The sequence below is a fragment of the Mauremys mutica genome, chromosome 1 (genome assembly GCF_020497125.1).
Source record: "Mauremys mutica isolate MM-2020 ecotype Southern chromosome 1, ASM2049712v1, whole genome shotgun sequence".
In the NCBI taxonomy this organism is placed as follows: Eukaryota; Metazoa; Chordata; order Testudines; family Geoemydidae; genus Mauremys; species Mauremys mutica.
In genome coordinates this window covers 161,650,292-161,673,355 of record NC_059072.1, presented here as the reverse complement: position 1 = coordinate 161,673,355, position 23,064 = coordinate 161,650,292, and the positions used below count along the sequence as shown (strand labels likewise).

General features: G+C 42.9%; 1 protein-coding gene and 1 long non-coding RNA gene across 19 annotated transcripts in view; one reads left to right on the top strand and one right to left on the bottom strand.

Annotated features, from left to right (window-relative positions):
* Positions 1-23,064, bottom strand: part of ZBTB20 (zinc finger and BTB domain containing 20) — a 666,697-nt gene that overhangs the window by 244,114 nt on the left and 399,519 nt on the right. The window lies entirely within an intron of this gene.
* On the top strand, positions 4,987-7,918 carry LOC123361273. Its single transcript, XR_006576135.1, has 3 exons — positions 4,987-5,119; positions 6,218-6,347; positions 7,793-7,918. It is a non-coding gene; the product is annotated as an uncharacterized LOC123361273 (long non-coding RNA).

The following is a 23,064-nucleotide window of genomic DNA, read 5'->3' as shown; positions in this document are numbered from 1 at the left end:
TCAATATTCAGGGTGCTTAGTACAGCTGAGTGCATAATCTGCAATAAATTAAATATTTGAGAAATTTTACATTTTGTTTTTACTTCACAGAATGGTCAGCAAAAAAGATGGTGAAATTGTCTCTCTGTTATACTAAATTATTTGGGATTTTCTTCAGTGAAGGAAGTCTGCGGATTGTTCAAATTGTGAATTGTAACTTGTGCTGCATTGGCGAGTCATGTGGTATTGGTTTGAGTCTCTGATTGGGTGATTTACAAAACGAACCAACCTCTCAAAAAAGCTTATTGAGAATTGCATAATGTATTGTTAAAATTAGCAGCACACGCTAACTGACAGAGAATGAACTGCAAACGTATAATTCAAAATTCATTTTTGGTGAATAGCTGGGCATTTGAATGAAAAAGGTTTTAACTACAAAAGCTTGAGCACGCAGATCTTCATGGAAAGCGAACAAAGTCATATCAACATTCCTTTTCAGATGTGAATGAATATCAACTAACTTCCTCCCTGCACACTACTGTGTCAATTCAAGTGTTTGGATCTGGGTTTTGCTTCAGGACTCTAATTCTACCATTATTTGGGACCTAGCAAATAGTGCTGCGCAGGCAGGACAGAAGAAACAGTGAGTAACAAGATAAGGTGAACGCCCCCATCCATAGATTTATCACAAGGGAGTTGGGGCGAGTAAGATAGAAGGAAAGGAGGGAGGAAGCTGATGGTTCAGAGCAGACTACTGCTTTGGTCAGAGATGTCAGAGTACTCCAGAGGTAATGACAGGACAGAGAGAAACTTTCATAGAAGAGGAAATGGTTTGTAAACTTGTAACAGTCCACTGTGCAGAAAGCTAGTCTTACTACATCAGAGAGGAAACGAGGGGGTTGGCGAGAATGGGGATGAGCCTCGTCTCCTTCATTTTATTCATTGCTCCCTGCTTGACGGTCCATCTGCCTCTGGTCTACTGGGTCCAGGTTTGGCATTAGTGCTTTTTAAAACTATGATTTTAAAAACTGAACTGAGGGAAATGAATGCCGAAGAATTCTGCATATGCTAGAGAGTCTGTTTCTAATCTTCAAAGTCCTTAATCGGTTATACAGACTGACTATCCTAGAGGCTGCCCTCTCCATCTGCAATTCACCAAGACAGCTAAGCTCAAAGGGAGAAACTAATCTCATTACTGAAAAACCACACAAGGCCCAATCCACCTGAGCCCTTCATGTTGGGCTTGAGTAGAGCCAAAGAATTGTGCAGGCACTGAACACTGGAGCGAATTTCACCCAAAAGGAGCACTGTGGCTGACGAATCCCTGGATGAAGCTCTTGGTAGTGAGCGTCAATGCAATTCGGGTAATAGTCTCTTCTCCTTTGCAGAAAGCATCAGAATGTGTACTAGATGGAGCACATTCAGCGCATGATGCAAACCCCATCTTTTTGCACAAGTCTTCCCCAACAATGAAGGCTTAAGAATGTCCTGGTTTAATTTCTCATGGACAAATGTCGATGGGAAAAAATTAAGTAACAGTGACTGAAGCAAGGAGTATAGAATAATGTACAGATAAATTTAAGATGACACTTAATTTTGTACATACCATGGTGATGCTGATAGTATCAAACATACTGCACATGGATAAGCTAGAGAAAGATACTATGGTGATGGGTGCATTAGAAATATCTAAGATAAAGAGATGGTTCATCATCCCCTTGATAATGTCAGCAATACACAGCTAACTAGTCACTGTGATTTTGAACTGGAATTAGGGGAAATCTCAGTCAGGGTGGGAATGATCATGCAGGAAACACTAAATCATCATTTTTGATGTGGAGCACTGGGAAATGCTACCACCAGAGATAAAGAGGAATTTGAGCATCAGCAGTTTAGTCTCCTGGGAGAAACCTGTATTTGCTCACTTGCCTGCCTATTTTTTTGGGAGGGGGACAGAGCGGTAGGAGAGGAGGAAGACATCTTTCCTGCGGCAGCAAGGAACACTGAAAGTGTCTGCATTTCAAACTTTGCTAAGAATGTATCTTTTGTTCCTTCTCCTGCTTTGTTTCCCTTTAATGATAGCTTTGCTGTAAATCCCATTTGTGAGTAGCTCTGATAAATGCAAATTTTAACTTGTAAGCAATACTTTTCAAAATACTACTACATTTGAAAATGAAAATATAAGAGCCTGAGGCATAAGATCTTCCCCACTCTACTCAATCCTCCAGTGTACAGTACTGCATGCTATTATTATTGTTGAATAGCATGTCGAGTTCTTGGCACTGTACACATCTACTGTACAGGGATATACAGCCTGTGCCCCAAGGAACTACCATACGAGGTGGGACAGAGCAAAGGGTATCGCACCAGCAATAGTTGCTGGAAGCAATTTGTCTGTGAAGCTCAGGACAGCAGAATGGCTCCTGGAACACTAGGGAAGTCCACAGAGGTGTTGAAGAAGGATGATGTCATAGCTGAGCCCTTAATGCACCCAACCATAATCTCTCTTTATCACTTTGTGCTCAGGCATTTCAAGTACTAAAATTCTGGTAGTGCTTCAGACGGAAAGGTTTCCTGTACTCTTTTCCACATGCCTTCACCCCACACAGTCAGAGTTTGGCTGTATAATTAATATAGGCATGCAACAGCATTCAGTCACATACAAGAGTGTGTAACCATCAAAGCAGTATAGCCTAGTGGCTAGGGCACAAGTCAGGAGACCTCAGTTCTGTTCCTGGCTCTGCTGTGTGCCCATGGGCAACATACTTCATCTCTCTGTGCCTCTATCTGCCCTCCCATTCTGTGACAGTCCTATCTTCTTAGGGTATGTCCATACTACCCGCCCGGGTCGGCGGGTAGCGATCGACTTCTCGAAGTTCAATATATCGCGTCTCATCTAGACGCGATATATCGAACTCCAAACGCGCTCCCGTCGACTCCGGAACTCCACCACCGCGAACGGCGGTGGCGGAGTTGATGGGGGAGTCGCGGACTTCGATCCCGCGATGTCAGGACGGGTAAGTAGTTTGAACTATTCGCGTAGCTGAACTTGCGTACCTTAGTTCGACCCCCCCCCCCAGTGTAGACCAGCTCTTAGACTGTAAGCTCTTCAGGACAGGGTCTTACTATGTGTCTGTACAGTGCCTACCCTAACAGGACCATGATCTCAGCTGAAGCCTCTAGTGTCTACTGCAATACAAATAATCATCAATGGTTGTCCAATCTTAAAGTAGGGGCAATAGGTTGGTTTTCCCATGATTGTCAAAGATACAAAACTAATGGTCTTATTAATTTATTACAATAACACTAAAATGTAAACTTCTTGTTTCCACCTCTTCAAGCCCAGTTTTAAAAGGTAGAAAACAAGTGGCCAGCATGGTCTTGTACAGTGGCAAGACAGATCCCAAGATACTCTCAGCCCTATTGGGCCCCTGCCTCCAAGGACCAACCCCATTTGCCCTCCCAGCAAGAGAGAAGTACCTGAATTAAAAGAGGAAGAACTCCTTAACAGAATGCTAACAGGTGTATTCCCAATTCTCTGCACAGGGCATTAGCCAGGAAACCCTCATTAGTGTTAATGGGAAGCACATGGCTAAATTGCAGCCCATTCAGTTACCAATATGAGCCTAAGGCATGTCTCTAAAGCACTACAGAAAGTCTGTGTGACTGAAGGAAAGAAGCCTCTTTGTACTTATTTTGCAGTCCCCATGGATCTCAGAATCCCTACTGGTTTCATGGAAAGAAAAAAAAAGTCCTTAGAACTGGATAGAAAATAAACAATACAAGAATAGAAAATGAAGCAACAACACAAACTCTTCACCTGCAACACGTAGCACTGAGGGCTGGGCCAATGGAATTTTCAGAGCATAAATGCCTCTCACTGGCAGTAAGTTTAGTCATGTTTTTAAAACAGTGCTGAAAATGTGCCCCATTACATGTTGAGATGAAGCTCCCTGGGTACAAAAGGATGGTTATTCTAAGCTCCTGTGTTATTTCTCAGAGACAATAAGGCAGAACAAAGCATAGACAGAGAGAACAGTACAGACAATTCCTCTAACAACCCATATGCTGGACACTTCTACTGGCATAGGCCTGATCCTGCATACTTCACTCACCTAAAACTTTCACTGAAGTTTTAAACCCATCCTGCTTGTATTTTCCTCTGGCTGCTACTCCATAATTGGCAAATGCATATTACCGCTGCTCAATAATGGGGGATACAACTCACCCTTCTGAATCTCCATTCCCCAGAGACTGAGTCTCACCCCTAACCACGTACTAGTGGACTGTTACAAGTTTACAAACCATGCTGATCACTGGCAATGTGTCATATCACATCCAGGGTTTTCATTCGCAGTGAACAAACCCCGTAAGACAAGAGTTCCCCCACCCATCCAACCCTCCCATGCTTAAGCTAAAAGAGCAATTATTATAATTCAAAATAAAGCTTTTTTCTGCTAGCTGCCTATACTTATTGGCCATTGCTGCTGCCTTACCAGTAGCACCACCAGTGTCCACAGAGCTCCTGAGCCTCTTTATTTCCCCTCTGCTGCTTGCCTGCCTGAAGCAGTGTTACCAGGTGGCTAATTACCTCTGCAGACCTATTCAAAAGCCTTCTAGGGTGTATCAGGATTGTTTTAGGCAAGTGAAAAAAAATAAACAGGTTCAGGTGTTCTGGGGATAAAACAGAAAGTTGGGCTTCCACGAAATTCTGGTTGGAGGAAGAAAATAGTACATGGGTGGGTGTCTAGGAACAATGCTGAGGTGATGGAAGTGGGTTGTTAGTTACTCCTGGTGCTGGCTCACTCTCACAAGCTCATCACAGCAGAGTAACAGATTGTCATATAGAGTCTTTCATAGTGTGACTGGAGGAGGATTGGAAGTTCAATGAAAGGTGTTTTGGGATGTTACTTGAGGGGTTGCAGAGGTTATGGGTTCTAGTCGTCACTGGAAGGAGTGACGTGATTTCAGGTTAGGGGGTGCTGGCTGCTCTTATTGGAGGATGAACTAGGGATTATTAGAGGTGATTTGGGGGTATTGAAAAGGAGGTGAGTTCCAGGTGGAATCACTCATTCCCCTCCTACCCACCATCTGACCTTGAAGGGAAAACTGCAGCGAGAAGCCAAAGACACTCCAGCAGGTAAGGGCTGATGCAGCAAAGCAGAGGCATATGGTCAGGTAGAGAACTTGTAGAATGTTGACTGGACTTTCTCTGAATTGTCCTGATTGGTTGTTTGCTCTAATCCTTCCCCACAGTCTCTTCACTCCACACCTGCTCCCTTACTATTTTGTCCCCCACCCCATTCCCCTCACCCACCCACCTTCCCTTTTTTCTCATTTAGCTGATCTCCTTTGAAGTACCCACTCCCAAAACAACAACTGTGGCACTAAAGTGAAGTTTGCAGCATCATATAGTTCATTCTGCTTGTGTGTTATACCTCACTGCCCCCCCCAACCCCGGCATCTGTCTGGTCTACTTAGATTGTAAACTCTGGTGCAAGGATTATCTCCTATGGGTTTTGTACAATGCTCAGCAAAATGGGGTTTCACTTTTGGTTGACTCTTAGGGTCATGTAAGAAACATGATTAATAATAACAGCCACTGAAGGGTCTTTGCTTGCTCATAGTGCACCAGCAAAGCAAAGGGCGGGGAATGGAGAATAAATGCAATAGAATAGATGTTTATGAATAAGAGTGAGTTTGTTGTATTTCTCACCCATGCCAAAAATACATTTAAAAATAATGGACCATATTCTGCTCCCCTGGTGCTTCTCCACTATGTCAATAGGGTTACACAGGTAACTGGGAGCATACAGCTTGAGCTTCAAATCCATTTTATGAAGTGTGGGGGAGGCAAGGAGAGAGGAGGGGAAGGTGTGGATTCTGAACCTGCTCCTACGGGTTTGATTTTGAGGGTGATTCAAACTCAGAAATGGCCCATTTTCCAGTTCCGTTTGGAGCTGGCTGAAATCTTGCCACAGCAGCAGTTCTCATGAGTTTTTTTTGTCCAAGATTTTCATTATTTCGAGCTGAACTCTCACAAGATTTTTGGCACCATGAAATCTAAATCCAAACTGTTTCCAATTCATCCAGCGCAGATTCCACTGTAAGCCTAATTTTGTTCTGAATCCAAATAGTTTTGACCAGAGCTGGGTGTAAATTTTCTGGAGCAGATTTTTTTTTTTTTTTTTGGAAAATGCATTTGTTGAAACTGAATCTTTTTCATGGAAACATACAGGTTTGCGGAAACTTTTTTTGAGACAGGGTGCTCAAGTCCAGGACTGAATTTCTGGTTGAAAGCAGAGAACGAGAGATGGAGAGGACCCTGGCCCTGCTCTGCCTGACTGGGAACAAGGACAACTGAGGATGTGAGTTTCCCACATTGGAGATGAGGGCCCTGATTACTCGGCTAGACAGTCAATCTCTCTCATGTGGGAGTGGGTCCTCTTTACACCTATCATTAAATATTCACTGAGGAAACAGCAAGAGGATGACTCGATAATCCGGTGGTTAGGGCACTCACCTGGGATGCAGGAGACTAGGGTCTAAATCCCTGCTCTGTCTGATTCACTGAATATGGAATGAAAACAAATTCCAAAAACTCAAAATTTCTCTCAAAACAGAATTCTTGTTTTTGAGCCAGCCCTAGCCTCAACCCATTTCCACTGTTACATACAGCGTGCCATAACACCACCTTTGACCTCAGGTTTTACAATAGCTTCTTTGCGGGATACATATTTGTGTGTAAATATATGAGCTACATCAGACAAAGAAAGAGGAGAAGCCCGAAAGGAGGGGGGTGGGGAGGTAAGATACCTACCAAGCGGTTTGTCTCTAAAGTGTTGCCAGTCGTGAAAGGACTTGACGTGCTAATATCCGTTCATTCAGAATCTTACAGACATGCTAAGAGCGTGACGGCTGGCAGGCGCTGCATTTAAGTGCTGTTACTGAGGCTCCCAAATATTGACAGAGTGCCAGATTCTAAGAAACTATTGATGTATGCAGCCGGCCGCTGCTCCAGACACCTCTCAGACAGAGTCTTTAAATGTCACAGATTAATGAATTTTCATGAAATGGAGAGTAAGAAAAAGAATTTAAAAAAAAATCCCACAGCATCCACATTAAAGCAACTTTTATCCCAACACAAAACTCTGTTCCAAAGGGTAGAAATCACTATTAGATGGTATAGGATCATTATAGTTAGAGAGGGTGTAGGAAGGAAAAACCCAAAGATGTATTAGATCGGTGTTTCTAACCTTTTTGATACCAGCGACCAGCTTTACTGCCTTCCTAAACTATGTGAGGAAGATCTCAGGGTCCAGCACTGGTCCACGGACCAATCGTTGAGAAGCACTGTATTAGATCATCCCATACATCCTTAATGCAAAGGCAGGCTTTGAGATAATGATGGTTTTGCAAAACCACAACCAGGGATCATACAGATCTGGGTCTCCCTTTATCCAAACCCACTAAGGAGTAGGTTCAGTTAAACAGTTCCCATTTTGGGTGCAAAAGGGCTTAAACTGCAAAATCTGCATCTGGATTTCAGACAGCCCTAAATTCGGGGCATTGTTAGAGAAAGTTTTGGTTGAACCCCCTGTTTACTATAGGTACTATATAAAGTTTATAAAGTTTATATAAACTGTATAAAGTTATCTGACAATATGAAATGTCATGTGATAACAAATATGCTGATTATTTTTTTTCAGTTTATAAAGATCTTAATGGAGAAGCTGTATAAAGTTATCTGACAATATGAAATGTCATGTGATAACAAATATGCTGATTATTTTTCTTTCTGCATTTATACCAGTGAAGTTGAATACGAATGAAAGAATTTCAAACACCATTAAAATGTAATAATGCAAAATGCAGTCAGCACATAAATGACAACCCTATGCACGAGACGTCATTTTAAAGAAGGGGAAAGTGAGAGGATAATACACGCAAAGGTAAAAATGGGCCATTTATAAGCAAACTACATTAAAAATACTGCTTTACTGAGCCCCTCTATGCACAGTACGTTGGAGTAACGGATCCAGATGCTACTTGTTCCATTGTTTACAGAAGCACAGATGTTAATTCCTATCAGGCTGAACTGTCCTCATGTCCCCCCCTACAAAACTTTCCTTGTAGATTTCTATTGAATGTGGTGACACCTAGTGGGGTGTGGGAAGAGATGTTCAGCTATGGGCTAGCTTCTTCCCTCCCTCAACCCGTTTGCAGGGTTACTTGATAAGACTTGCGCAAGAAATGAGGTGCTGCCCAGGCCAGAATCACCAGGATTTAAACTGAGGTCCTGAGAAGCTCAGAGTTTATTTCCAAAGCAACTGAAGCTCTGTATTAAAAGCCACCCATCTGTGAAGGGCAGTTTTCCCTCTCCCTGATGTGCTGTGTCCCTAAAAGTAACTATATCACACACACTGGGGGTGGGGGTGGGGTAGGCTTAGTCACACATGCTAGCTACAAGCTGGGTAGCTGGGTATGATTTACACCCAGGCCCAGCAAGTGGACAGTATCCTAGAATGGAGAGTAGTCCCTTCTGTGAGGAGAGAGAGCTAGCAAGCTAGCAAGTAGCAATACATAAGCTTCATTAACACAAGACCCGATAGTTCCCCAGTTCCATTTTCAACTATGGGAAAAGTTAACTCTCTGCCCAGAAATATTCATCCTCTGTCTCTTGGCCACCTATAAGTTCATTTTAAGAAGAGGAAAATATGCAAATGAGATTTTGTTGTCACATCATCTTGTCAGTCAGGTTATTTGTGACTTACTTCCCCCACACACACACACGCACACTATACTGGGCACTAACATGAAAGGACTGGCACATTCTGTTGCCAAAGCAAAATACACCTCTATCCCAATATAACGCGACCCAATATAACACGAATTCAGATATAACGTGGTAAAGCAGTGCTCCGAGGGGGGTTGGGGCTTTGCACTCCGGTGGATCAAAGCAAGTTCAACTATAACGCGGTAAGATTTTTTTGGCTCCCGAGGACAGCGTTATATTGAGATAGAGGTGTGTTTTATTTTTAAACCACAAAGCTCTTCTTTTGATAAGTCAGATGGAAATTGGTTTATGATCTCTCTCATGTTGAACTCTGACTACTGGCATCACAGCCTCACTTGTAAGTAGCACGGTGGCCCTTGGAAGTCCTTCTTCACTTAAGAACAGTTTGTTTGCAGCCTTAACACCTCAGTTCTGCAGCCTGCACTCCTGAGTACCTCTCAACTATTGTTGTACTGATCCAAGTAAATTTCCTTGGAATGGTGTCCAACTCTTTACCACAGTCCATCCATCCATTCCCATCATCCATTCCAAAGGGAGGCATTTAAACCACTTACTGCCATCTACTGAAGCTGGTTAGGTTTCAAACAGGGACTGGTGAAGATGCACATGGAGATTTCAAAATTGGGGAGTGGGGAGGCTGCAGCACCTCACAGCAGCCACGTACCAATGTACTGACCTCCTCCCCAACACTGACAGTCAGCAGGGTTTAAACCAGGATCTTTTGCAGTGCTTCACAAACCTCAGCTGCTTGAGCTAAAGACTAAATCCAGGAGCTGGGATGAGTAACAGGCAACCATGGAGAGGCAATGTGTCCAGGTGTTCCTCTTTAAATACTTCATTAATCATTAAAGACAAATTTAATACAGATTTTTCACAAGGGATCCATTTAACACATGGTTGGAAATTGGGCCCTGATAGAATATACTTCAATATTCTTTCATTAGGACTTTTGAGTGGTTGGTTGAACTATCTCTGTTTGTGTGTGTGTCTCTCTCTCTCTCCCACAGGAACTGCTGTACTGGATCAGACCAGTGGTCCACCAGACCAGTATCCTGTCTTCAGCAGTGGTCAGCAACAGATGCTTCAGAGGAAGGTGCAAGAGACCTCATAGTAGGCAGATAGGCCCCTATGAAGGTTTCATCCTACTCCCTAATAGAGACTGGCTTCCGCTCTGAAGCAGGAAGTTTAATATATTGTCTAGAATTTGGTAGCATTAACTATTGTAACTCTAGGTATTCGTGTTATTCAAAGAGATGTTTAATTCCTTTCTGACTCTTGCTTGCTCACTCACTCTCAATCAGTTGCACTGAAATGTATTTTCCCTGAACTCTGCTCAGTCTGAGGCTGCGTTACAGACAGTACAGCACACTTCATTCCCAAGCCTGTGCTGCGAAATGACAGGCCTATCACAAAGCCCAGTCTGTGATGATCTCTGTCCTCACAAACGCTGAATGTACCATTGGGCAATGCAAGCTCTGTCTCCTCAGTGATGGAGTTGTACAGGTTTGGGTTTCAGATAGAGCTGTTTGTAACAAACCATGGGAAGTTTGTCTGCATCGTCAGGGGAACATCATAAAGTGCGGTTAAAGGGATTTTAAAAAATAAAAGAACTGGAGATGAGGATGTCCAAAAAGGGTGATTGGTGCAACTTTTTAACTCACTTCAGAAAGAGTATGGTTTTTCAATGAGCTTTTGGCATTTTGATCAATTTAGGGCTGGAATAAGTCTTGTGACTTATCCAAGCTCGTGCAAAGAATTAGTGGCATATCCCAGTCTTTTCTTACAAACCCCTAGATCAGTTCTCGTTAAATGTTGTTTCTGTTTTCTCTGAATAACAGTGCTAAAATCAGTCCTCTCTTCTCCTTCTCTATTGCTAAAATGCTGCATCAGCAGAAGTGTGTCAGGGTCCTAGGACAGGGATAGCAGAGGCTGCTGCTGGTCAGGATTGAGGTGCATTGGTGGAGCTGTATGGAGCCAAAGTGTAGCATGGGGTGCAGCAGGTCAGGCTATGTACACAAAACAATCAGTGCAGGAAGTGGCAGGAAAGAAAGGATTACCGAATCATTGAATGTAATGACCAATGAAGTCTCTAATTTTTAACTCCTTCACCTCGTTTAGGATTATCCCATGGGCTATCCCTGCCTAGCTAGCTATCTCTTTTGTTGTCTCTGTCTCTCTCCCATCAATTAATTCATTCCCTGTAATCAGCTCTGATTAGAGTTATTTAATATCAATCTTTTTTTCTTTTCCTCCCTCCCCCTTTTTTTTTTTTTTTGCTACAGAAAGATCTCAATCAACCTGTGCACACCCCTGCTTGTTAAAAGTTGCACTTCTCCTGCTGACTTACCACTCTCTTAATCAAAAGGGCAGGAGGAAGCAGTTGGGATTCATTCTTCTTTTTTTTTTTTTTTTTAAACCACACAAATGTCAACTTCCTAAAAGGGTGTTTGGCATAGCCGAGTTCAGTCATGTAATGTACAAAGTCGGCATGATCAAAAGGTTGCAGGGCTGCCCACTGCTAAAGAAGAGGGAAAAAAGGAACCTGGGATCTCTTCTGAAGTGTTAGAGAACACATGTGCCAACTGTCACCACTAGAAACACTGTTTCTAGTAACAGTAGAGACAGGCCCGAGACACACAATGTAGGTCCAGATCCCAATAACTGCTAAATCTGGGGGTGTTCTGATCCAGCTTTTCCAGACTGAATAAAAAGGGGGCTCTAGGTAGCTATGGTACTGTGGGGGGTTGTTTTTGTTTTCTCTTTACAGTTGTAAGAACTCTGCCTGCGTGGAGAGAGAGCAGTTGTTTTGTCCTCAGCGTTGTTGCAGCTTACACCCCCACCCCACCATCAATGGGTTTTATATTGCCACTCATCATTGTACTGCTTTTGTTTCTCCTTGTTATTGTTTTCCTTTATCTAACAGTCATTTTGAACTGAGAGTTTATCAATAGCTTACTTTCTGGTGATGGAATCATAAAAGAAGTAGATTGGATGTCGAGGTATTTTTCTTCAGATATTTCGTTTTATCATTTTTCTCCCCACAGTTCTTTTTAAATGATTCCTTGGAAGCTTTAAGTGAAAATAGTTTCCCTATTGAAATTTTTAATTGATATATTTTAAACAAAAGTGGTGTTAATTTTGTGCTGGCGAAAGGCACTGGACTGACAGCCTTAGAGAATGAAGCTTTTATAGTCACAAGTTACGCACAGTGCCAGTGCAAACTTCCTTGTGCTGCTTTGTCACTGGGCACAGCTACATAGACCATATCTTGGGAAGATGGCATAGATCAGCCTCCTTGGCCCTTCACCTGTTGACCGGGAAGTAGATTGAGACCCACCAAACTCATTGCACAAGGCCACCAAACAGGAACAACTTTGGGTCACTACCAGCGTAGTAGTGCTGGTTATAAACATCTCTGAAAATGGAAAAAGTCTGTTTCCCATTACAGATCTCCTGAACTTTTCTTTCAAGTGCCATCTCGTGTGCAAACTGGTTTGTTATTGTAGGGTTGCTCACAAGAGCTGGGCTGCAGGCATTCATTTATATCTCCTCCTTTCTGAGTCAATGTTCCTGCTGTTTCGCCCACACCATTTTTGCTCCATTTTGCTCTGCTTCTTATGACAATTTTCACACCTTTCTGCAGAAGTTCAGTAGTAGAGAACACTTCAGCTGTCCCACAGGCTTCAGCCAGATTCTGAGCTCTCAGTGGCCTTCTAGAAACACTGGTGGTCAGAATAGTTTGTGTTGATTCGTCAGTGAGCCTGGATTCAGTTTACCAGCCAGAAGAAAAATCAGACAGTAGACAGGAGCTCTCTGTCAATCTCCATTTAGTACAAAAATCTTAATTACAGATAGATTTCAGTCCCAGAACAGTAGCCAGGAGCCTGTGATTAATTCCCCCAATAGCAAAGTGTGTGAATAATAATCAGAATTTGGAATCCGTTCCCAAAGGGAAGAGTCTCTGAACTGTATGTCACAGGGATTTGAGATACGTTCCCAGAGGAGAAAATATCTGCTGGGGAACTGGTAGAATGGGATTGATGTCCTGATAATAGAATATTTGAACAGCAATACTCAAATCTCTAATGAAGAGAGGATATGGACACTACCATTTATATTGTTTCGAAGTCTCTCTGTTTCAGCAGACGGATGACGAGAAAGCATGAAAAGCTATGCTAGCCATAAACAAGTCACTTTGGGAAAGGCAGTGTTGCCTAATGGATAGAGCCGTAGACTGGGAAACAGGAGAGTAGGGTTCTATTCCTGCCTCTATCATTGGCCTGCTGGGTGACCATGGCTAAATCATTTCAATTATCCGTGCCTCAGTTTCCCCATTTCTTATTAACAGGGATGATGATACTTATCTCCTTTGTCAAGTGCTGTGAGACCCACAGATGAAAAATTCTATGTAAGAGCTACATGTTGTTATATATTTGCTTATTTTACATGGGAGAAAATATCAATCTGAAATAGTACTTTGTTTAATAATTAAATGGTGTGCAAAGCAAAAGTGATTCTTGTTCTCAAGGAAATGCCAAAATGGCAGTGGGAGGGGCAAACAACACGACCCTGAACATATCCTTGGGAAAAAAACATCTTTTGTAAAGTTCCTCACAATGTTTTGAAATGACTAATTATTTGCCAAGAACAAAGACAACAAGGGGGCTCTGCAAATTTCCTTTTTCTTTTAGTTTCTGTAATATATAGTTTTTTGTTATCCTCACAAGCTGGTGACTAATTTTAATGATCACAAGTCACACCTGAAGCTACACCTGATAAGACAAATCTAACTTTGCATTTTACGGTATATCATATCCTATAGCAAGCTTCAGGCTGCAGCTGATCATGGCAAGGGTCAGGAAGGAATTAGTGTACATGCCAGAGTTTCAGTATTGCACAACTGGCTCCTTGCACTACTGAGGAGGGAACACCTTCACCTGAAACACCCAGTATTGGTTGCTTCAAAGGTAGAATCCAGATTAGAAGGACTGACAGTCTGCTCCAGTAGGGTAAATACTGTGTTCCTAATGGAGCTGTTAAGCCTTTAAAAATATTTCAAAACATGTTTTAAACTTCCCAACTTGCAGATGACCCCTTTAACTTAACAAATGTTTGATGCAGTGAAAGCACACAAGCCAGCTGGGGTTTCCTACTAGTCTGCACCCCCCACACGCCACTCTGATCCATAACTGTCCCAGGATCAATTCCTAATTCTCAAAAAAATATAAAATCTGCTGCCTCTGCCAGAAGCCATTAATCATAAACTGCTATTGCTTTCATTTTACTAGTAAGCCCATCTTCTTGTTCAAATCTCTAATTTTCCACAGTGACAGAGCAGTTCTCTATACATCACTCAGCTCCACCTGCTTCCTAGATATGCTCAGAATTAAAAAATACAGTCAAGCCCATTCAGCCTGTTGCTCACTAAAACGTGTCTCTTCTACTGATTTTAAAAGACCTGAATTTGCCTTTTCCCCTGTCAAAGGTGCATCTCCTTCCCCACTAAGAAAACAGATAAAAATGTAACCAGTCATTCAGCTTTCTCTTGCACCCATATATTGCCCTTACAGAAGAGGGTAAATATTACGGAATAACAAGGTATCACTGAACAGAATAAAAATACTAATCTTAATACAGTGAAAACAGCAGTAGCATTGCCCAACCCAACCAGCGTTTCAGAATGGAGACTCCAATAAGGATGGAAAGGAAATGTTCACACGACTTACTCTCACAGGCAAGCTGGAAGTCTCACACTGAAGTCACAAAATGATACTATTGAGCTTGTATACATTAAAGACAACCCATCACAGCTCATTTTAAATTACTAAAAAAAGAAACACAAATCCTAAACATTGAAAGCCAGAATGATCATCTGTGATTCTGTCTACTATTAAAACTATAGTTATGTGGCCTAATGGTTAGGCAGAGGACTGGTGGGTAAGACTCTTTGGTTCCATTCCTGATTGTGTGCTGCACTCACAGTATAATTTTAAGAAAGTAATCACCAATCTCTGCCTCAGTTTCCCCATCTTTAAAACAAGCATCAGAATCCTCCACAAACATTAATTAATTAAGCCTCACAATCTCCCAGGGGAGTAGGTCACTATCATAACCTTCTTTGGAAACTGGAGGAAATTGAGGCACCAAAAGGTGAAGTGACTCACCCATTGTCACACAAGTTAGTGGCTAAACATTATGTTGCAGAGCCCGGAAACAAAGATGATGGGCCCATTAGCAATGCAATACATTAGACAGGCAGAATGATACTTTAATTTTGTAAAACCCATTGTTTTATCTATTATATTTTCACCAGATTTTAGAGGAAATACCCCCTTTGCCTTACGTCATTTCCCGACGAAGTAAGTTACAGCCTCTACGCGGTTTCTTTACATCCAGAATCTGGAAGGTTTATCCCATTGTAATATTTTCAGTGAGAAGTTGTGTGTGTGCTATGTACATGCATATGGTGTTTATACATTGTTTTTTAACTTAAGATATTTTATTCATTTTTCCACATGGCACAAGTAGAACACACATCTTTGTTGGATAGACACCAATACAGTAACATAACTTTACATCTCAGGCACTCAAATTTCCGCATAAGCAAGGCGCCACTCAAGGAGCTGGAGTGCTCGATAGAGAATATGTATCTTCAAGGACTCAGCACCTCACAGAAGGTGCTCAGCACTACACCGATTCAGTTGCCTATTTTGCACAAAATTTAAAAAATTGTGGCCACTTTCATCATTATTAAAGGTAGAGATGTAGCCCATGGAAACTAGAGATCCCAGCATGCACTGCATTATCTTGATCCCACTGTGTGCGGGGGGCCCTGCTGTCTCCATGGGCTGCACCTCCACATTAAATATGAGGCCAGCCACAGAGCATATTTGGCTCAAGGGCAGGGGCGGCTCTACCTTTTTGGCCGCCCCAAGCAGTCATGCGCGGGAGGCTCCCCGGAGCCACGGGAGCAGCGGACCTCCCGCGGGCATGACTGCAGAGGGTCCGCTGGTCGCGCTGCTCGGCTGGACCTCCCGTGGCTGCGGACGGTTCGCAGGTCCGGCGGCTCTGCTTGAGCTGCCGCAGGCATGCCTGCGGGAGGTCCAGCCGAGCCGCGAGACAAGCGCCCCCTCCGCAGTCATACCTGCGGCAGGTCCCGTCGTACCGGGGCTCCGGTGGACCTCCCGCAGGCATGACTGCGGCAGGTCCGCCGGCCCAGCCTGCCACCCCCCCGGGAAAGGGCCGCCCCACGCGCGTGCTTGCCGCGCTGGGGTCTGGAGCCGGCCCTGCTCAAGGGCGTCAATTTTCCTTCATCTACTTTAGATTTACAAGCTAGTCTTTGAAAACAGCAGTGACCAGAACCAAACACCAATAATGGGGTGAAAGAAAGGAACAGCAGCAGCTGCCTGGTTCTTCTCAAAATGAAAGGGTTAAGAAGCTGGCCCAGTAACTTTTGGATCTATAGCACCCGCCCACTGACAGGCAGATCAGCTTGCTCTAATGGATTCCCTGAGAATACCTAACAGCAGAGGTGAAAGTAAGCCGGTACACCCTGGTACGGTGTACTGGCAAGAGCCGTGCGCCGTACCGGGGCGGATCGGCTTCCCCTGGCGGCAATTTAAAGGGCCTGGGGCTTCCAGCAGCGGCTGGAGCCCTGGCCCCTTTACATTGCCGCCAGAGCCCTGCTGCCGGAGCCCTGGAGAACTGGCAGCGGGGCTTGGGCAGCAATTTAAAGGGCCTAGGGCACCTGCCGCAGCTACTGCCCCGGGCCCTTTAAATCACCTCCCAAGCCACCAGCTGCCGCTGCTACCCCGGGGCTCTGGCAGCTTGGCTTGGGTGGTGATTTAAAGGGCTCAAAGTTCCCACTGTTGCTACCCTCCGGGGCCCTTTAAATCGCCACCTGAGCTGCACTGCCGGAGCCCCAGGGTAGTGGCAGTGGGGATCTTGCGATGATTTTAAATGCCAGGGGCTCTGGCTGCCGCTACTGCAGTGGAGCCCCAGGCCCTTTAAAGCTCTGCTAAAGGCTGGGGCCCCCTCTGATGGTGATTTAAAGTGCCCGGGGATTTAAAAGCCCTGCCTTTTCCAGTAGAGGCCACGCCCCCTCCTAAGGACTCCAGAGTACCGGTAAGTCCTTTAAGTTACTTTCACCCCTGCCTAACAGACAGCACTGGGATAATATGTTTACATACACTACGAGGTAAAAGCCTTTCTTATGTAAATGGAAGCATGCAGAGCTTAAACCCTGCCCAGAGAGGAGTCTGTCCTTTCAATGCAGACCTTCATGCCTCATGTTTATATGAGTTGCTTATTTAATTTCTACACTGCTCTTCATTTAAACTGTGCCACTGCCTCAGGTGTCACTTTAAGAAGCAGAGACATCAGTTTAATTGATTTTCCAGGCCAATGGATGCCATAGATAGCTCCAGAAGGAAAATAAAAAAATATTTTTAAATGATGGAAGAGTTACTAACTTAACTGAGTGTTTTTTACGTAAAGTTTTACATGACTAGCTGTCATTCTGTTTAATTTAAATTTAAGAATGGAGAAATTGGTCCATTTAAAATAAATAAATATGACTTGTATTCCTACTGGTAACAATTAGCACCTACTTTTCACCCAGAGATCTCAAGGAAACTTACAAATGGTGTAATTATCCCTGTCCTAGCAGTTGAAGAAACTGAGGTGAAGAGAAGCTAAGGTCTCAATTTTCATGTGTACCAATTTTGGGTGCCTTAATTTTTGGGTGTCCAACTTGAGACACCAAAATTAGGCTCCTGAATACTGAGACACACAAAATTAATAGGCATTTGTGAAAATTTTGGCCAACGTGACTTGCCCAGGGTCACATAGTCATTGTTCAATCAAGGATTCTCAGTCAGGCTTCCTGACTTATGTGATCACCAATGGCTCACTTCACCTCCTTGATAAAAAATAACAAATATCCTTAAGCCTTCACTTACCCCTTGAAATAGCCCCAAACATGAATTTTAATACTTGTGCAATGTGTCAGGTTGACAGACCAGGAAACTAGGAAGTCTTCTGTTTCTTAGGAAAACAGGGATTCAGGAGCAATGCACATTTCCTCACCACCCCCACCCCCCAGTCCCCTAAGGGTGAGAGTACATTTTGTTTTAAATGGACCATTCAATTTTTGGAATTTTTGTTGAGTCTCCCAGTGAGAGAGCACCCATTAATGGTGGTGGAGGGGGATTTCAGCTGTGGATAGCTGTCCAGTAGGAGACAGACTGAAATCAATTCAGAGAGGCCATTGAACGGCCTTTATTTTGGTTAGTGTCACCTGTGCAGTGGAAAGGGAAAACAGGCAGATCATAGCCTGGTCATTCCCCCATTTATCTCTTTTTGAGAAGATTTGAGGAATCTTTGCTCTCAGAGTATGCAAGGATTGATATTGTGAGGCAGGAGATGAACAGAGAAGAAATCTTAGCTCAAAACGTCCTAACATCCATCAGTTTGACTTTGGCCCTGTGCATTATTTCACTTGAAAAAATTGTTTAATTCCTTCCTCTCTGGTGCATCAGGTCACACTCCTGCGAAGCTCTGGTTTCATGGATTAGACACAACAAATCCTGCATCTTGGCAGGAGGTTAGACTAGATGACACTTGCGGTCCCTTCTAACCCTATAGGTCTCTGATTCTATGAAAGAAAGCAGTATAAACTAAATCTTCGGTTTAGTTATGAATCCTTTTCTCATATTTTCTCTCTCTCACTCTGTTTCCTCTATTGCCTCTTTCCCCGGCAGCATGTAACTCGTGGGACTCCAGGGAATGACTTTAGTGAGGCATGGTATAAATAGGAAATGCGCTGTGCTGGGGTGGATCACAGGATGGCACAGTACATTTATCTTCACATGTGCAAGGATGTACATCTGTAAATTACAAGTGGGAAAGGTCAGATATGTCAGCTATGATGGCAACAAACAGCTTCACTAGTGAGCACGGGCATGTTCTTCCTTTGCTGCTCCCAATGTGCTTCAGCTTCCTGAGCCACACTGCAGAAAAGACAGAGTTCCCTCCACTGGAGTATTAGGTATACCTGTGAATGAAGCCTTGCCTTATATCTTGGCATTCTCACCTCTTTTATCCTTCTCCCCCACACTCTGGAAGTTGCGCTGGCTTTTCCAACCACTAAGCTAGTACCGATTGCAAGGGTGGCAGATAACTGTCATTTTATGGAACTGCTCAGTATACAAGCCTCTGAAGAGATTTATTATTTATAGGCACATAGATGAAAACATTAAGTACATACATTTGGGCATGCATACCCTGGGGGGGAGGGGCAATTACTGCTAGGCAGTAATTTCAGCCTGAAGTTCCTATGACTTAAATAGCCACTTGAGCTCTGCTCTTGCAGTTTACGATGTCAATAGAACCCCTAAATGAAATTACAGCCTTCTGATACGCAGCAGGGTAGCTTTTCTTTGCTGTGTAATATACGCGGCCAGAAGAAATTGCTGTATATATGGAGCTTCACTAAAGCAGAGTTTATCATAAGAATATTCCCACTAAAATATGATTAGGCTTCTTGTTTGCTGGATAACACATCTAATGACTCAGGGTGCGCTTGATAGCCATGTTTCTGTGAACTCAGACATATGCCCTGAGGTGAACTGGGCAATCCGCTGCTTCAAAGCACCAGGCTATTTCAGTTTCACCATAATTTGCACCTGCTTTGTTTTGTCAGCAGTATAAACCCATGCTAGCTCTGGAACTGATATGTATTATAGGAACTTGAAACATTCACACAGGAAAAAGAAACAATCCCGCAATGGGGATATCTTATTTGCTGTATTGATAGGCTTTTCTATAACACTAATCACTGTAGTATCTGAGCCTCTCACAGACAGTAAGGAATGAATCCTCACTACACCCCTGTGAAGTCAGGAAGCATTATCTCCAATTTACAGATTGCGAACTGAGGCACAGGATGGAATTAAGTGACTTCCCCAAAGTCACCCAGAGAGAGAGGAGCTAGGATTAGAACTCAGATTTCTTGAATTGCATCTTCCTCTTGAATTGAAAGAATAAACACCCCCTACTACAAGAAAAGACCTCCTTTGTGCTTCCTCTCATGCATGTGGCCATTTTTTTATGTCTCACTTGGAGGCATGAGTAGAGGGAAAGTCTACATGTCAAAACTTGGTAGATACAATTTTAGACCTTAATGTGACTAGTAACTTCAAGGGTGCCTCAGTTTTGGGTGCCCAATTTCAGACAACTTAAAGGCCCCTTTAAGTCATCTTCAGTTGGGCACCCAAAATCACTAGTCACTTTTGAAAATCTTGGCCTGTGTTTTGAGAGAAAAATGATTATGCTTAGCCAGCAAAACTCAAATACCGTAGTGTCCCTGCTCCTGTGGACCTTAATATGTGTGCAGAACTTAAGGAGACCACATTCCCACACTTCTCCTATGGCAGGTAGGAGAAGACCTCCAGTACTTTGCACACAAAGGGTATGTCTACAACAGAAAAATGGGTCAAAGTTAGGTTGAAGTCTTTTAACTAACTGCAGCCTAACCATGACCTTTTTCCATGTATGGATGCAGTACAATGCCCTTTATCTCAATTTTTAATGTTTTATTTAAAGGTAATGCTGTAGTTTCATATTTTTAATACGGTTACATTACTTATGTAACCTTAATTTAAAGTTAATTTTTTGTGGTATTTCCTAGTGCTCTGTCCTATTTGGGTTGAACTATATCATTTAAATAATTAACTAGCTACAATGAAACCTTGCTGTTTTACTTCAGTAATTTTTTCCCGTCATATTATGTGTATTGTATGAAATCTAGTTTTGCTTTTTGTTTTTGATTTACAAGAAGGAATTTGGTGGTGTTGCCATTACAGTGTGGATTGCTCTCCAAATCTGACAAGAATGGATGCCAAGGCTATCGTTACATTTTCAAAAGAGGCAGGCTGAAGATACAAAACTTAGATCTAGATTTAGGACACCTTCAAAATTCCAAGGTGCTTTAACTGAAGCATTTGATTTGGACCATTAAACAAATGTGTGGCATTTGCAAAATCAGACTCTGAAGCCAGCATGGGGTTAGCTCAGTGGTTTGAGCATTGGCCTGCTAGACTCAGGGCTGTGAGCTCAATCCTTGAGGGGGCCATTTAGGGATCTGGGGCAAAAATCTGTTGGATGACTTAACTGGTGATTGGTCCTGCTTTGAGCAGGGGGTTGGACTAGATGACCTCCTGAGGTCCCTTACAACCCTGGTATTGTATGATTTTGTGTTTATGATGAGGAATATTAATTATTTTGAATCCATGTCTGTGTCATGTTCATGACTGATGTGGAGTTAACAGCTACAGACCAGCAAACATTTAACGCTAAAGCACTGTTAAGATACTGATGATGGCTTTCATTCTGCAACACCTATTTATGCAAAAGGTGGTTAAAACACAGGTCTGGCAGTCAGCATATCCAGGTTCTATTCCCAGTGCTGCCATATTCTCACTGTTTGCCCTTGTAATTGTACCTTTCTGTGCCTCAATTTCACCATGGGTAAAATAGGGAGATTTAATTCATAACTGTTTACAAAGCACTTTGAAATCCTCAACTGGAAGGTGTTATACAACAGTAGTGCTAACTATCATATGCAAATCCCTGCATTTGTACAAAAATCCATATATACATTCTATATGTCGTTGTGCTGACTGTGAAAGCAGTTGTGATAAAATATTACAGAGCTGACAAAGGAGATTATTTACTATCTGACTTTTCTGTAGTGCATAGGCAATCGCTGAAGGAGATGGTTCAGTAGTCTAAGCAGGAGTTAAAATACTTCCAACTCCTTGAAATCACAGATTTTAATCCCATATATTTCAACCCCCAGGTAGTCCTCTTCCACTAGAATCCTGAGCTGTAGTCTATACAGTTGAAACTGTAGTGAGGAAAATTATGGAAGTTCTCCACAGTACTGTATATAAGTATGAGGAAAGACAACAACATCATTTTCTCTTGTTACTTCCAAGGCTTGCAAAATAAATACATTAATTCAATAATTTAAACTCCAAGAGGTTTAGAACACCACAAATGTTCTTAAAAAACTAAGCCAAAGGCTGGTTTAAACCCTGCTTTCTCATCTGCAGACTGCTGGGGAAAGCTACCAGTGACAGACGTTGCCTTTGAAGTCTTCTGCGTACCCAGAGAACAAGAACTACGTGGGCAACAGAAGTTTCAGACAGAAGCACTGAGCTTTGAGCAACTTTCCATTTCAGAAGTATTGACGTCTGTCTGATCTACTCGATCTGGAGGGAGCGAGTACATAAAGGACAAGCTTCAAAGGTCAGATCTTAATCTAAACTCTCCTAAAGTATATGGGTGTCCAGAACAGCCCATTATCCAGACAAAGAACAGCCTTTATGTTTGGATCTGGATCTAAACTTCCTCAAAGTTGGGGGATGTTCTGAGCAGTTGATTTGTTACGGCCCATTAGAGAGCTGGAGGACCAGCAGGCAAGTTTAGATCCTAATCTCGGCCACCTCAAAGTTTGGGATTATTTGGATTTGGGCCCATCCCTCATAAATTATGACCAGAAAATTATTTTACTTATATGTACAACTTCATTACCGGTAGACCCAGGCAAAATGAGAGCAACCACACCACAAAATTCATCTGGTTGTGGATTTTGTTAAGAGATGGACACTTAGTTCAGGTTCATAGGAAGGTTCCCTTGATGTCAGTGAACGTTAAGAGCAAACCTAAGCCCAGTTTTGAGAAATCCTAGGGCCAATTTATGGTATTATATCAAAAACATGAGACGTCACTGTTCTTTTTGGTTCTGATGCAAAGCCAGATGAAACTCAGCATTCCACTTGGAGTTTTCAGGTTCAGTCAAACTTAAAGCTGAAATTGAAACTCTGGAAGGGACTGAGAACCCCACAAGGATTAAAACCACAGAAAATATTTGCAGAAGCAGCCACAGAGTGAAATCACCAAATCTTACTTATTGGTTATAAAGAAATATCCAGTCCAACCCTACATTAAATACTTGCTTTCACACTGGGCTCAATGCTGCTTCATCTGAAGTCAATGGCAAAACTTTTAGTAATTTCAGCTGGAGAAGAGTCAGGCCCAAAGTCTTTATAAGTGCTCCACACAGCCTAAGAACCCTGGTAGGAGGTGGCTGACTTTCTCCATGAAGTACACTAATATGCACGTATGGGTCAATGGCAATGGCTCGAGGAGTTAAGTCTCCATGGAAGTAAGGGACGCATATGTGTTGATACACCTGCTGAAAGCATCCAGTTCAAAAACAGGGG